This window comes from Fringilla coelebs, assembly GCF_963513975.1.
Source record: "Fringilla coelebs genome assembly, chromosome: 2".
NCBI classification, from domain to species: Eukaryota; Metazoa; Chordata; class Aves; order Passeriformes; family Fringillidae; genus Fringilla; species Fringilla coelebs.
In genome coordinates, this window is record NC_140029.1 from 75,540,279 (window position 1) to 75,556,884 (window position 16,606).

Below are 16,606 nucleotides of genomic sequence, written 5' to 3' on the forward strand. Positions count from 1 at the left end.
GGCCAGGGGCAGGTCCATCTTAGAGCCCCCAGGGATTGGCTGTGTTGGACATGTGGGCAACTTCTGGCAGCTTCTCTCAGAAACCACCCCTGTAGCTCCTCCTGCTACATTACTTCACAAATCCAATACGCCAAAAGAAAGGGACAAATTGGCAACTCCATGCTATGCATCATGCAAATTGATATAAAAATTAACTTCCTGTGATTTGGAGAAAACCTTTTCCTTTTAAAGCATGAAAGAGGCAGAATTCACGGAGTTAGTCAGGTGTCTAGTGCATAGGACATTGACCATGGCAGTGTGTTAGCATGGATTTTATGACTGTGTGCCCTGAGGTGACCAACTTTCTAGAAAACTATCCTGACTGCCAAAGAAGGTCAGAGTAGGAACAAGGGGCAACATAGTCAGCTCTGCAAGAGATAGTGACCAGAAGGACTGAACCAGGGGAGAGAGAACATTCCTACAATCCTATCTGGAAGACGTGTCTTGCCAGGAGAGAGCAGATGTGGATTCTGGCTCCTGTTTTGACAGGTAGTTGAGCTGCTGCTTGATCCCAGCACCTCTGTCTTCGTGAATTACTCCATTTATCCATTAGGATAATGATTTGTATTTTACATTTAATGTCTTCAGAATTGTACCCCAAGAGCATTAAAGGTTTTAGGGAAAAATAGGTAGATAAATCTGAACCATCTCTGAATTCTTAATTGTTTCAGAAATTTGAACACTTTTCCAAATGTTAATAGAGCTGTATGTAAACAAATACTTTTCCTAACAACTGTTCAGCCTCCTAGGGAAATGATGCATCATTTGGTTATAGAAAATGTCTTGGAAAATACTGAATGATGAAATAAAGTATTGAGATAAATCATTGAAAATACAGTTTCAGTATAAAATTTAGAGAAATTTACGGAGTTTAATGCATCTATTTTATAGCTTGCTTTTTTAATAATGAAAATGCAGTAATTTTGTGATAATTTGTATTAAAATGTCATATATTTAATTACTAACCTGCAATCCCTTAAACTTTAATTGCTTGATTTACCAACCTGTGATCAGGCCAGGATGAGCAGCATCCCAACGGGACACAGCTGACAAAGCACAGGAGGATTCAAAGACAACTTCCTTTCCCTGAGTCAGTGGTCTTATGTTATTTCTAGGACATTTTGAGCAACTTTCATTGTGCATAAAGATGTGCTGCAAGCAAAGTACACAAGGTATACAATATTAGTTTATTAAGATAAACGAGAGATGGTTAGGATTTCATAAGCATTTGTATCCTTATCACCTCAAGGTATTTTTACTAGCCAGAGAATTATCAACCAGGAGAGGAGGAGTTTCTAAATGCCCCCTTGCAAGTGGGAACAGAAGGCTGTAATTTAGATTTCTTCACCTTTTCACAGAACTATTCATGCAGTTACCACAAAAGAGCATCAGTGATGAGTACCCTCTCTGGCTCATTCGCCCCCAAAAGCTCCCTGCAGAAAGGCACAGAGTGCTCCAAGGAGGTGGAGTCAGACCTAGGGCTGATATTTTACAAATACAAAAATACCCTCAAAAATCCTACTCTCTGTCAGTCAGGAGCCTTGACAGAAGTGATAGGTGGGAGAAGAGGGAGGAGGAAAGACTAATTTTTCTCTGTTGTTGCTGAAATTAATTAGTGAATTTAAACCAGACTGTGTCAGAAAATGTCACCACATGCAATAGTATTCACCTTTTTTCTCTTTTTCCTTTTTCTTTTCTTTTTTTTCTCTTTTTGTTATCTTTTTAATTTTCTTTTCTGTGTATCACTGTAAGTCTGAATACCTGCATCACTCAGACACTATTGAAGTTTGCAGCTAACATTAAGATGAAATATGAGTAGGCTGGATTATTCTGTAGGATAGTGAGTTTGTTTTGCATCAGGGGCTCAGAATGTTTCTAGTTGGTATTAGGACTATGGAAAGATTTTAATCCAAGTTAAAAAAAAAAGAAAGAAAAAAGAGAAGAAAAGAAAAATTATTGCATTTTTTAATATATTCCCACCTGTTTTTTATTTGTTTCCAGATAATCAGCTTATTGGAAGATGCATGCTTCAAGCAAATACAAGGAGCAAAGCACACCTTTAGTATTGGCCTGGGGGCAACTTGTAGTACTTCGTCTTCTCCTTTTTTTTTTATTATTTTTGTCTGTTTGGATTTTTTTGTTGTTTTTTTTTTTTTTGTTTGTTTGTTTGTTTGGTTTGGTTTTTGGTTTTTGTTGCCAGTTTGTACAAAACCCATGATTTCCAAAGCACTAGCTATGCCACTTGTGCTCTTGGCTTGGTGCCCCAGGTGATGTAGCAGTGACACAGTGATCAGCCTTTTGCCACTCAGGCAGCATCAAATGGGAATGGAGGAGGGAGCTCTGGACAATGGGAGCTCTTGCCCACGCCTCATTGGGTTTTTCTCTCTAGTCTCTTAAAGCAAAATCTCCTGATGGTAGGTCACATGATGCCAATGAATTCAAGAGTTCTCAGCCATCACAAAACATACTAGGAAAAAAAATAGGTCACCTGGCAGAAGACCAGAAGAAGCCCTTTTCCGATGCAGCGCATAATCCTTGTAAACTTGACCTGCTTTAGAGGACACTTCCATCCCCTGCTTTTACAGATTATTAAGAATGCCATTGTTATTTTCTGTTCCAGTTTTATTGGTTTTCATTTCCCTGCTTCACTCTATCAGTAGTTTTATTCTATACATTAGTAGACTGTGAAATACCTTGTCTTGTTACTTCCATACTTTCTAATTGCGACACTCCATCATTAGTCAACGGGTTCATAATGTGAAAGGCAAAGTTGCTATTTCATTTCATGCCATATAATACAATGCTTTTGGTTCAGTAATTACATTGTGCTAGACTTGTGATCAATCCTGAGATAGCTCACTTGTGATGGATAGCCCCATCACAGAGCGTATAAGAGTTAAAGGAAGAAGCAAATTTTTAATTTAGCTACTTGAATACTTCTTTGCAGACCAATATTTATCTCACTGTGGAGATTACAGAAATGAGAACTTAAAAGAGAAAATTGAAGTTTGAAAAGCATTTTATAAAGTTTTGGTTTGCAAACCAGGAAAGATAAAAATTAAATGTTCTTCCACAGAAAGCTATTGTGTGTTATTCTGTTAATGGATTGCCAATCTTCTAGTCACCTGTTTAATGTACTGGAGAAAATCATTACCTGCTTCTTATAACTATTCTAAGGTTATGTGAAATGAGCTCATCATCTTACTACTACTATTGCTCAGTGCTAGGCCTGCGAAAAAAGATTTCCAAAGGTTTTTTTTCCTCTGTCACAGAGGTTTGTGAGTCAAACAATTTCCTGAGTGCCAGCAATGTTCAAACAGTCATAGGATATAGGGAGTGCCTTTTCCTTGCTAGGAAAGAGTTGCAAGCATGGAGTGCAAGAGTGTAGCATGGGTTGCAGGGACAGCCAGGACAGCCGCGCCAATGGAGTAAGGGTGGAGATAGCTGTGGCCTTTAAGGACAAATGACATCCTAGTGCCCTGAGGTTACAGCAGAGGAAAGCCTGATCCTGGTGGGGCATGTGTACACTTTTCTGAAAAGGACCTGCTAGGAGCCATTTCACAGACAGAATTTCTGTCCAGACAGACTATTGCTTTGGTTCAGTAAAGCAAAGCTCATGTCCTTGGATATCTTTATAGATAGGAGGTCACAACCTATTCCTAGGTTTTGAACAAAAAATACAAATTTTTCCTGTTTATGTTATAAAACTCTCTAGTCTTCATTGTTCTTTGACTTTTGCTATGGGCTGCATCTTAGACTTACATCTTACATCATATCTGCCATACTTTTTGTATAAAATCCTTCTCCCAAGGAGTGCCAGCAAGATCCCACTAGTGAGAAATAACAAACTTAAAAACCCCTCAGAAAGCCAAGGTCTGGTACACTAATGGGGATTTTGTCATCTCACCAAAGCAAGGCAAGGTGGCTGTGTCTCAAATTATATCAAGGTCATTTTGTATCCAAAACTTTGGGAAAGGTCTGAGGTTCAGAATTCAGTTAGAGGTAGTTCAAAGGAGAGGGGGCAGCAGGAGGACTAGGCTGGTGAAGCAGGTAGTGCACACTCTGCTCTGACAGTGGATATTAAAACAGCTGAAAGGAGTTAACTGTGATACTTAACAAGTAGAGAGACAAGGAGGAAGGAGAAGGAGGCATCAGACAGAGCATTCTGGGCAGAAGCTGCCTTCCACTGCTTCCTCCTCTTTTCAAGAAGAAACAATACAGCATTGCTTTGGATTTTCCATTAGAGCAGCTCCTTCCAACATCCCCTACATGGCAGATGAGCAAAACCGACGTGGCAAGGCCAGCTGTAATGACAAAAGAACAACACAGAAGGACCACATCTGGAATTGGATTGCAGAGGGGGAGTCAGTAAGTGAATTCCAGGGACATGGGTGAAGGCCAAGAATGATGGCAGCTACAGAATGGATAGCATCTCACCTCTCTTCTTGGCTCTGTAGGATCAATATGGTTTTCTATTGATTCAGGTGTTCAGCTGACTTTGAAATGGAAGCATTGCTACTATTTTATGCACATGCTACTAAGACAAAAGTTTTTTAGTTGAAGGACTTCAGGTTGTTTCTGAGAACAGCAAACTTCTCCACCCAAGAGAATTTTTGAGAAGTACTGTGAAGACAGATCATTTGTTCAGTCACTCCGCTTTTGACATGCATCTTTTTTCACTATTGCATCAAAATAGCAATTAAGAAAGTAAAAACACGGCAGAAAAAGTGGGGAAATTGAATATGCAAAGGTGAAGAGATTAATTACTAATTTTACCATGCCTGGGTTCAGATATGCTGAGCAAGAACAACACTAGTGGTTTGAGCTCTTGCAGAACTGAGGTCTGTTTGGTGATATCTTCTTGGGGAATAAGCCTCCAGATTTCTGGAGAGGACCTGAGAACTGAGGAGGTGAAATAAGATGGTGGGTGGTATCAGCACAGACCCCTGGGGAGTGGGATTGTCCCTAAGCTTGGGATCCCAGGGGTCAGCCTGTGCTGACTCTGAGCAGCTGGGGGAGGAGGAGAGGGTCAGCATCCTACTGAAGTGTGGTTGTCCTCTTACAACTGCCCCAAAGCATAAGAAATTGCAAAAACTACAGAAGGGAAAGGAAACATAGATAAATGTTACTATTCTTTCATATTGGTTTTAGCATACAATAAGATTTCAGAGCTGGGGGCAGGAGACAAAAATGGAAACATTAAAAAAAAAAATGTTTTTGTTGTGTGAGTGTGTGGGTGCTACTTTTCAAGACCTGCACAAGGCTTGGGCAAGAGTACAGCTGCTTTTAGACATGTGCAGGTCTCCCTGCAGAGACCTCCCAGAGCACTGGCATGTGGTCTGCTCTAGGGATGGTGGCTGGTGCACTAATGGCTCTCTAAATCACTTAGAGCAGACTACAGTTAAAAGAACTAACACTGTTTCACTTACAGGTTGGAGTTGGAGAGATCTTTTGGCTCAGAAATATAGAGGGAAAAGGGTGGGCTAATCCAGAATGGTTTGCAGGAGAGCTCTTACTTCTAAAGGACAAGCTAAGGGTTATTGTCAGCCTCAGAACTATCTCACACACAAGAAAAAGCATTTCTGTCATGTCAAATAGGCATTTTCACATAAAGCACTGATTTATAGTTGACCTCATATAAAAGATGTAATCTGAGATAGGTATCTGTGGATAATCTGGTTTTTTTTGTCCTAGATCATCTTAAAAACAAAATATTTTCTGGAAGCAGTTCTTTCAGAGACAGGAGTGAACACAAACACTTGAACTACTTCATTTTTATAATAAAAGGACCCTTCCTGTGAATTGAAGTGCACGTGCCAGCTCCTCCTTCTTCCTGGAGCCTGCCAGCTTCCCTTCCTTCAGATTGTTTTTCCATTTGCAATGTTTATAATAGTTGCAATGTTTCTGCAAGATGGAGACAGGGCTGTTTATTTAGGAGGCTGTACTCAGAAGCTTGTCAGTTTAGCTGGACTGTTTGCCAGAAAAGAAAATTCAGTCTATTAAAAGATGCCAGCTTTTATATTCAGGATGAGCAAATCCATTCAGAAAATAAATCCCTTGTGCCCTCTTCATACTCTCTCTTTTCATACATGAGCATTTTTAAGTCTTAGTTCATATGTTTATTCTTTTTGTAGAAAAGAGTTATTTCCTGTAGAACAAAAGTCTTTTGGGAAAGAAATCAAGCTCTGTGAACTTCAGTTCACAGCTTTTTATCCAAGAGTTCAGAAAGAGGTTAGGGGAAAAACAAAAACAGTGTAAGTGGAGCAGACTTTGAAAAGCTTCTCCTGAACCCGCTCTGTCAAAGGGAGGGAACAACCTCCAGACTTGATCTGCCAGCTTCCCTTGACGTCAGCAGAACCTTCTGCATGGCACAGATGGTATCAGGGCCATGGTCCTTCTCCTGATGAGCACTGTGCTGGCATCCTCACCATGCCTGCACCAAGGGAAGCTTGGAAGGCTCAGCAGCATCTCTACTGCTCTTCACTTGGTGGAGACGTGAACAGGAATGTGTGGGTCTATGTGTGCATATAAACCAAAGGAGCTTTAGGAGAATATAGGTTCTGATGGAGAGGGACCCCGTGGACCACAAGATGAGAGCTGCCCCTCAGCCCATGGGTGATGCGATGCAATTAGCACTCATCCCAAGTGTTGGTGCACTCCTACCCATGTGCACACTACAAATCTGACACCTGTGACATTTTTGTTGGGAGGTTTTCATGAGTGAGAGGTGTGGTGGTGCATCCCTCCTTTCTTCCCAGGCCATATTATGGTCTGTAAAGGCTCATGAGGCCTCAGTCTATGATGAACAGTACTTGGAAAGAGCTCCTCTTGACCTGATCAGAACACCATCTGTTCTCAGGAACTTCAGATAGCTGGAAACCTCCCGCCCTTGTGTTTTTTTGTGATGGACAGCCTTAGAAACTTTTTTTGCCTGAGTAGCAACCCAAGTGGAATGACATTTTGTTCTCAAACTTTCAAAGAAAGGGTGCTGACCTGCAGTGTGGCCAGGATGATCCTTATGACTGGAGCCCACTCTCTTCAGGCCCTGTACACAGCAGTCCAAAATGAGACCCTTTGAACTCTCCTGGACCACAGTGTCTGTGTGCATACAAGTGTGTATGTGCTATAGCCAATGTAGGAAAAATTGGATTTTTTCCTGCTGCTCTCCTGGATTCTTAAGTACTTTAGATTTGTAAGTAAGTTAGGCTGTATGTATGTTACTGTTGTATTACTGTAAATCTCATATCAAGCCTTTTCTCTCTTCCTGTACCTCCCCCCTTTCCCCCATCTCTGCAAAGATGGTTTTGGGTTTATTTTGGTTCATTTTGGTTTGGATTGATTGACCCTGGATATTTTCCTGCTGTTTTTTCTCGCTGTGCTTAACCATCTAGTAAGCAGCAGAGTGAACCTTGCCAATGAACTTTGTTGTGCTGAAGCTTTTATAATTAATTGTCTTTACTGATACTTTTGCTGTGATTCTTTAAGGAATTTACAACACTCATTCACAAAAGGAGGGGAGGAGGTTGTTGTTTTCCTTTATTAGTCTTGTCCAACATGACACAAGCATTCTGGATCCTGTGGCAGGTTTTCCATCTGCTTCACAGCCTCCCCACCATTGCTGTGTTTCTATAACTGGAAACAGCAAAGAACCAAAGGGTGGAGAGTCAGGACAGTTGGAGAATTCAGAGATACTCTCAGGAAGAGACCAAATTAACACTAGTAACTCATAAGGAAATTTAAAGCACTTTCCCTAACAAATGACCAGGAGAACATCAATTACTCAGATCCAAAGTCTACTAAGGGAAAAAAAAGTGCCTCTTTGAGAATGAAAAAAGAAGCAAGTCCCCTTGTTAAGAAGTGACTATACTGGTTATTCAAACTGACTGTGTGATACTGAGATAAATGGATTTTGATCTGAAATCATTCCTCCAAAAGCAATGGTGAACTTCTGTGGTGAGACCTTCAGAAATTTAGTGGTGCATCCAAGGTAAAGGAAATCATAAAACTGGAAGTGCAGAAGGGAGCTGCGCAAGTTAGTTGCATAGCAGATTTTCCTGATGGGATATTTATTGTCAAAGGCCTGGTCTATGGAAGTGTCCTGGGATGAGTGTCTGAGAAGAGTGAGCAGGTCCAGGGTTGTGACAGATACAGTTTATGTGGCACAATGGCATTCTTTCGACTTAATTTTAATTTGAAAGCTAAAAATAAATGCCAGAAAGTAAAAAACCAGGGAGCTTTGAGACTATATTTTCAGGTGAACAAATATCTTCCCATCAAGCTGCTTTTCTGACAATGTTTTTTGTTTTTCAAATGTAAATTCCACATTGATCCTTTTAATCCTGTATTTTTTATTAGAGATATTTTTTCTAGACTTATCTCTGCTCCTTTGTCATATTCAGCCTGGAGTTCAAACTGAAATTTTGAATTATTTTTGAAACCTGTATAGTGAAGTGGGTAGTAAAACTGAAGTGTCCTGTATGGATTTCCCAAACCCTGGGTACAATGGCTACCTGGAAAAGTTTTGCCCAACGTACAGGTTTGTTTTTTTTTTTTAATACTGGAGAAGGAAGGGAAATAGTACAGGCTGAGCAAAGGTAGGAACTTGTTTTTAATGAGTACTGAAGGAAATTCTAACAAGGTATTTGTGAGAACAAAAACCAAATGCCTACAAAGTTTTTAAATTAAACATTTTTGGCTTGTTCCTTATTGAAATTTGACCTCCAGTGTAACTGCTGTCAACCTCTGCAGCCCTGAGAGATGCTGTATCTTAGGTGATGACAATCTCCAGGAACAAACAGGTTTACAAGAGTTGAGCATATTTCTGTCAGCAGCAGAAAGAATGGTTTAAATCAATTCTCAGGTATTCCCCTACAGTGGTTTGCCATACCTCAGCACCCAGTTTGACAACATCACCAAGCTGACCCAGGAGGGTTACAAATGGACAGACAGCTTTGTCACCATAATAGCGGGCAGTCCATCTCCAGAAGCAAAACACAGAGAAGGGTAACTGAGGTGTGGTTTTCTCTTTAAATAAAGGCTGATGTCAAGATTCACTGGTGAGGTCTGGGGGCTGCCAGCACTGTGGAATATTTTTCCCAGGGCTATACAAAAAATTTCAGTTTCAAACGGAGTCTGTTTGGTAAGTTTTAGCAGTTTCTATGTATTTGGCAAAAAATCCCTCCAACCCACCAACCATGCTACTAATATATATGAAATACAGTAGTCATGAAACTTTTTGTCCTTTGTTTTGTGTATGTGTGGGTATATAGGAAATCATCCAAAAAAAATCAAATTACAAAATGCATTACCAATTATCAAATATACATAAATTAATCTTTTCTGCCTCAAATGCCAATTCAGGGGACATATTCACCTACTCATCACATTTCCCACTGAAATTAACAGAGCAAGGTTGTCGGCCCGCAAGGAGTAGGCAGGGAAAAAGCCACCACATGTTCACTCCAGCATGTGATAATAGCTCACTGCTGAGTGTGGCTGGGCTCTCATCCCACCTTGTCCTCCCTCCGACAGTCTGTGGCTGCCTTGGGATGTGGCCAGTTGCTCCAGGATCAGCTCTGGAAGGGTAAACCTGTCCTAGGGATTCTGGCTGGGACCTTGGCTTCATTCTTCTCTTCCCTGAGTGTCCATCCAAGGCTGGTGGCTGTGCTGAGGTCTGGGCACTGCCCTCCTTGGCTGCTTTTGGAGGGAGAGGTGGCAGCAGGTGGGAGCATCTCTTCATTTGGGTCACTGCTGGGACAACAAACCTGCCACATCCCCAAAGAGAGGTCAGGCAGACCCACAGCTAAAAGCAGGCAAAGCAGAGCCTTCTGCCTGCAAGTGCACGTGTCTGAGTGGGTCTCTCATGGCTGCAGAGAGGTTTCCCTTCCTCCTGCCAAAGTGGTCTCTGATTGACAAAGCTTTTAGGAGCATGAAATATGGCTGATTAAAGCATTGTGCTGACACAGCCCAAGGGCGCATGTATCAAGAGCTGCTCCAGGTTGAAAAAAAGCTGCTGTACAATCAGCTATTTAAATAATAGATCAATTTAATTTATCTGAGAGAACATATCTTGACAGCATAACTTGATTAAGGTCTAGAAATATCTACATGGGAGATTTCAGAGGGTAGGGTATTCTAGCAGATAAAGGCAAAACAGCACAATCAAATTCCTGGATACAGAAAGTATCTGTATTTAACCTTGAAAAAAGTTAGGGTTTAAGTCAGAACTGAGTGGCATTTGGAAGCCCAGCACCAGCACAGGAGGTGCTGTGGGCTGTGACAAATTTGCCCTCCAGGCTGTAATTTCTCCCTCTCCATTGTAGCCCTGTGAGTCTTGGAAAAGAGCAATTTGGGAATGCCCAAATTGTCCGTGCTAATAAACGATCGAGGTCTAAGCACCTCAAGAAGATAAACACCCCCGGTGGTAGGTGGTTATCAGGAGATGGAGTCAGCATGTACCACACAAAAAATTAGCTTGTAAAACCAAGTGACCAGCCTACATCTCAGTTTTTCTTCCCTGTTATCTTTATATGGTATAAATTACATTGTATGCTGGCAGATGCTCCTTATGTCCTTGCAATCCTGCCAATATGATGTCTTTTTCCAAAATAAACACCAGAAAACAGCAACCTCTTGAGCTTTATGTTTTAGTGGTGGACTTGTGTTAGGTGGAAGTGTTAGGTTTAGGGTTGGAGTCACCGTTCTTGAAGGTCTTTTCCAGCCTAAATGATTCTATGATTAATTTGCAACAGTTTGCATTTACTCTGCTACAACTGTTTGCTCCCTTCAGCAGTGCATGTATCACACATCTCCTTTTCTCTGCTGGGACTTTGCCATAGCTGCTCTCCCCATTCTTTTGTCTCTATGCTTTTCCTTAAATGTCTTTTAGAGATGAAATTCTCTCTCTTTCCTGTATGTAGGGAACTGTGTGCCTATGGACAGTAGAAGTCCAGGCAACTACACATGGATCTTGTAAAATGGGGGTTCTCTTAGTGAAAGAGATTTGGGAAATATATGGTGCCTGGTCATGAAAGGAGCCAAGAGAATGAAGGGGCTGTGGGGAAGCTGGGGATTATAAGGAGCAACTGTTTAATATATGGTCCCATCCTTTTAAAAGTAATAATTTACTAGAAATGAATAATCCTTGGTGAAGACTGCTAATTCCCTACTGGGATGGACAAATCAGGATCTGTGGGTGTGCTGTTGGCTCCTAAATTTTGTGTATGATCAGCACCTTAAATTGCACCTTCCTCATCGTCTCCCAGCACACAGTGCTGTATCACATGCTAAGCATAAACCTCCTGCTCAGCAACCTGCTCCTTCTGCCCCAGGAAACTTGTTGCTTCCCTCATCTTTGTGACTCATTGCTGCAAAGGGTTTAAAAGTCAGAAAATCACACTTATGGAATGTACTTTTAAGAACAGCTCCAAAGCCTCATGTCAGCCAGTTCTGCTGCCTTTTTCTCTTTAGTTCACTACGTAGGATGTGCTTGGCCACAAAACAACTGTTTCTATCTCTCTCTAGATAGTCTCTCTCTAGCAGCAAGGAAAAATGCTGATCCATGTTGAAGAGCCAGTGACAGGAAGGAAACAGTCCTCCACTGGAAGATGTTTGGAGAATATCATTTAACTTGCAAGAAGCTCAAGGCCATTGCAAGTTTCTGTACCAACCCCCACTGAGAGCCAGGACATAGTGTTAGATCAGGCTGCTCAGAACCCCATCCAGCAACTTTTAATTACCCTGAGAATGGAGCCTCCGCAGTCCCTCTGAGCAGCCTGATCTAACCTTTCTGTAAAAATTTTGTTTACAATTGTCTAACTTTGATTTCTGCTGTTGTTACTTCTCTCCACTGTGTCATGTTCTTTCTCTGCCTGTATGTCCCCTTCAGGCCTTTGTACACAACTCTTAACTTGGCATTTCCGGAGATGCTCTCTCTTTCGTCGGAACAATGTCCCACTGGATTCATTCTAACAAGATGTTTGGATTTCTGCTTGACCACTAGGACCAGCTAGTGGTACATCAGTACAAAAGATTTAGCCTTTCTGTGACTCATTCCAAGGACCTTCTCCAAGTACTGTCCAGTTTTGAGAATACTGCTAGAATTCTTCCTTTGTTTTTGTTTCAATTGCACATTTTCTGCTTGACATTAATGGTAGCTAGAACTGTGGAGTTTGGCATTTTTCTTTTTCTTTTTTTTTTTTTTTTTTGAGGGCTGACACTGGTCTTCCCATTGACTGAAATGGTGCTCAGTGGCATGTGTTGATTCCCTATAAAAATTTCAATACCACAGTTGGAAAATGTACAAATCTTTTTCTTTCCTCTTCTTTCTTCTAACAAAGAACATAAGAAAGGAGGTTCTAGAAAGGGACATTTCTTTGTCTTAACATCATTTCACTGAATAAATGGGGGGTTTTGGCATTCATCAAAGAGTTAATTAAAAAAAGAGAAGATAAAGTTTTCTGGTTGATGACTTTATACCATGAAAGAAAAAAATATTATTCTGCCTAGAAATGACTTCTGTTTTCTAACTACTGGGAAACCCTTTAGATATAGCAAATCTACTAAAATGTGGTGTTTATCCCTTTGTAAAGCCTTACTGTATGGGTATAAATCTTATTTTCCTAAGGGATATTAAAGTAAAGGGGCCTGAAGGAGTACTGTTGAAATATTTATCTTCTTTTAGCTGTAAATTTGGTCAGAGAGAAGTTAGGATATTTAAAAAGCTTTAAGTTTGCAAAGCTTCATCTCTCTTTATTCTTCAAAGACAAGCTCATAAACAAAGGAACTGTTCCCAAAATGTCACTATAATGTCACTCAGTTCCACGAAGTCACCACATAATTCCTCTCACTATAACAACTTAATATCATCTGTTGCTGTTGCCTCAAAACCATTTCATGACCATCATTCTGAAAATAACTCTGAAGTGATGATTTTAAATGCAGTCTTTCTGCAATGTTTTGCAGAAAATCACCATTTTAATAAGAAAACTTTAGAATGAAGAATTATTTTATTAAATATTAATAGCACTGGCAATTTGTGAAAATAAATTCATGTTTCTCACTATTAAAACATACTTTTCCATTTTGTTCTCCCTTTTTATTTTCTATTTCATATGAAATGTTGAAAAGTTTTGCATGAAGCCAAGGTTTTGGATAATTAGTTTAGAAAAATTGAATGCAATTTAAGATGGACAAACGTAAAACTCTACATTTAAGTAGGAGTAATCCACATCAGAAATGCAGGATGAAGACTGAGTGGCTTTGTAGCTTTACTGCAAAAAGTCAGGAAGAAGATGCACCAACACCCTCTTACTCCTGCAGATAAAAAAAAAAAAAAACAGGAATTCTGTCTACAATGAGCATGCAAAGGAATCTTTCTGCTTTTATTGTGACCTCTCATCAGGCTGGAATTCGAGGCTTTCAAATGGGACTTCATGATTGATCTGGTTCAGTTGGAAAGAATCCCAGGGACACCAGTGTAACCAGTCTGAGGTTTAGGAATGAGTCTAAGGTTAGCTGTCCTGCAGAGCTGTAGGAATGATATTGCCTTGCAAGGGGGGCCTGCGTGGTGACAAGATCACAACCTTTATCATCCCGGCACAAAGAATAGCTGCGAGAGTGGAAGAAACTCCAGTGGGTGGGAGAAAGACTTGGGGCTTGATGTAGGTGAACAAAGGTGGAGAAGCTCAGGGCATGAAAGAAATTCATGACCAAGTGGTGAGCCACTCTTTGGCAGAAGGAGCTCTGGCAGGAACATGCTGGAGACCAGAGCTGTAGTGGGGCTTGAAATAAGGAAAGAGGTCTAAGAGGCTGTGGGAGAGAGCAAGGGAACTGTAAAGAGGAAAGGCAGCCAAAAGCAACCAGTAGAGCAGGTTCACAACTCACTCAACCAAATTTCCATCGATCCCTTTCCTCCTCACCAGCTATAGCCCACTAATGCCTGACAGGGCAGAGTTCTAGCCTAAAATCTCACAAACAGGGAAAAGGGCCAAAGTGGCCCAGCAGGGAGGGAAAAGAAGAAAGGATGGGACAGAAGCAGCACCTGAAACAAAGCACCTCAGAAGGGATCTTTCTGCTCCTCTTGATCCACAAGTGGCCAGATGAGCATCCCACAGAGTGACATGTCCCTGCACTGTGAACTGTGACTATTACTGAGACTCATAACAAGATGAGACAGTATGACTGCTTTGGGTGAACTTCATGCTGATGGAAAGTCAAAAGCCTGTGTTACCTTGTGGGAATAAAATCTCCCAAGAGCTTTTTTCAGGTTGACCACAAATTGCTAGCACTCTGTGATCACACACAGTCCCAAAGAGCTTCACCAGCCTTCAAAAAAGAGCATGATTACAACAATGCTGAGTGAAAGCATCAGCCAATTTCTTCTTTGGGTCAGGACTCCTATGATTTATCTGTAGAAACATCCTACAGAATTTGCCAAAAGTAGGAAGAATGGATTCATGGTTGTCACTTCTTTTTTCCTAGGTAAATTTAATGTCACAGTGCCTCCTGGTTTTCAGTTCCTAACAGAGGATGTGATAATCAGGTGGACAGGTCTGAAGGCATGGAAAATGTATCAGCATGATGGACCAAATCTTATCAGTTGTGCTTGCTAATGGCTTTGATGTCTTACAGCCTTCTCTCAGGATTTGCACGCCCCCGTGACCAAATAGAATAGGAGAAAAAGGAGGATGCAGCAGCATTTCCACATCACCTTCCTGCCTTCCAAGCACTGAGGAACCTGTCTGAAATCAGTGACCTTAACTGCACTCTCTCTCCTGAAACAGATTCTGTTTGATGGGGAGAAAGAGGGGACAGGTTAGAAGTTGTGCCTGCATGCTTAAAAAGAAACCTCCCCTTCTGTTTGGGAGCTCTGCAGGAATTTCAGACTCAATTGCATCACGCTTGCCACTTCAAAGCCCTCAGTGGCTGATCACACACTTGGAAAATATCAAACCTAACTGAACCTGGCATGGCTATCAGTGTAGCTCAACCTGTTTGGCAGCCTCCTTCCTCAGGGTTCCTCCCTGTACTCAGAAATGTCTCTGGGGAAAGAGCAGGCGTTGCTTCCCAACATTATACAGAGTGATAATGGCTTGTTTTAAAAGGAAGCACCTCTTTACATTTTCCGTGGGAATGATGCAATTCAGTATTTCATACAATGACTTCATTTTTTTGCTTTGTGTTAGAATTAGTTTAAAATACTCTCTAAATGAAGACATGAAGTCTTACATCTAGCCTTTATATAAATGCCATTTTTACATATATTTTCAATTTCTTTGTCATCATCCTAGATCTGATTCATGGAATAGTTCCTGTGGTGAGGATAAAAACCAGTCTGCCCCTGGCTTGGGTTTCTTCTGAAGACATTCCACTTGGTGTGAAGAAATAAGCATTAATAGAGTAACAGGAAAGTGGAAATTTCTCTATTGCCAGTAGTTAACTCACTTGAGCTGTAGGAAATCCAGGCTCAAGTTCCAGCTGTAATGAAAATGTACCTAGTGAAATGCACAGGGAGAGTGCCTCAGGCTGCACTGACCTGCCTTCAGCCCTCTTGATCCAAAATGTCATTCCTGAGGTTTGCTGAAGATGCACTTGCCACTAGGGAATTATCTCCCCACCTCCTCTCACCTCTCCTTTGAGAATTCAGATTTTGGGGTATCCAGCTGCTGCTGTAACCAGTGTTCTCACCAGCTTACCAGTGGGTTATATTAATTAAATGGCAATTTGAGCACAACGGGTACCAAGCAACTTAATCTTTTGGTGCTGGGGGAAAGCAGTCATTGCTAGAGGCTAGTGGTGTCTCAGAGCAGCTGTGAGAGCAGCAGGGAGTACAAAATTGTGTGTTTACACAGAGTGGCCAGCAAGTCACCCCTGGCATGAGGCACCGTGTAGCTGAAGGTAGTAAGCATTCAGTTTGGAAATGATGGCAGGAACTCCATCCTTGTGTCCCTGTGTCAGTGGCAGTGTTGATCAGAGCTCGTCCCACTGATGCTGCAAAGGTGCCACCCTCACTCCCTTTCCCAGTGTGCTGGCTGGCCTTGGGTCCCCCTGAGGAGGAGTCACCTGCCCAGGTGTGGGCACCTGCACCGCGAATGTCAGCTGTTGAACGAGTCGTTCTTGGCAGTCTTCACCAGCAACACTCAGGAAAGATTGTTAGGGCATAACTGTCCCACTCACAAACCATCAGCTAAAATCAGTTTTTTATACTGCATCCTACAAGTTTCTAGACAGTAAAACTGGAGATGTTTAAAGTCAGTGAGTGTCTCCCGGAATATCAGATGTTCTCAGAATGCCATTTTCTGTAGGTTTTTCAGCAGTTATTTCTTAATCCTTGTGATGGAGCTTTTAACAGATGATTTTTTTTTTTTTGTAGAATATTGATTCTGCCCTTTAGCCAAAAAACCCATTTTTTTTCCTAAAGTTGTTTTAGAAATGTCAGGGAACTTCCAGCAATTGACAGTATTGCAGGTAGCCGGAATATAAAAGGGAAGAAGGGAAAACACCACCTCTGTTATGTATTTATGGACTTCATGACTACTGTAGTGTTTAGAAAGACTCTTTTAATAGA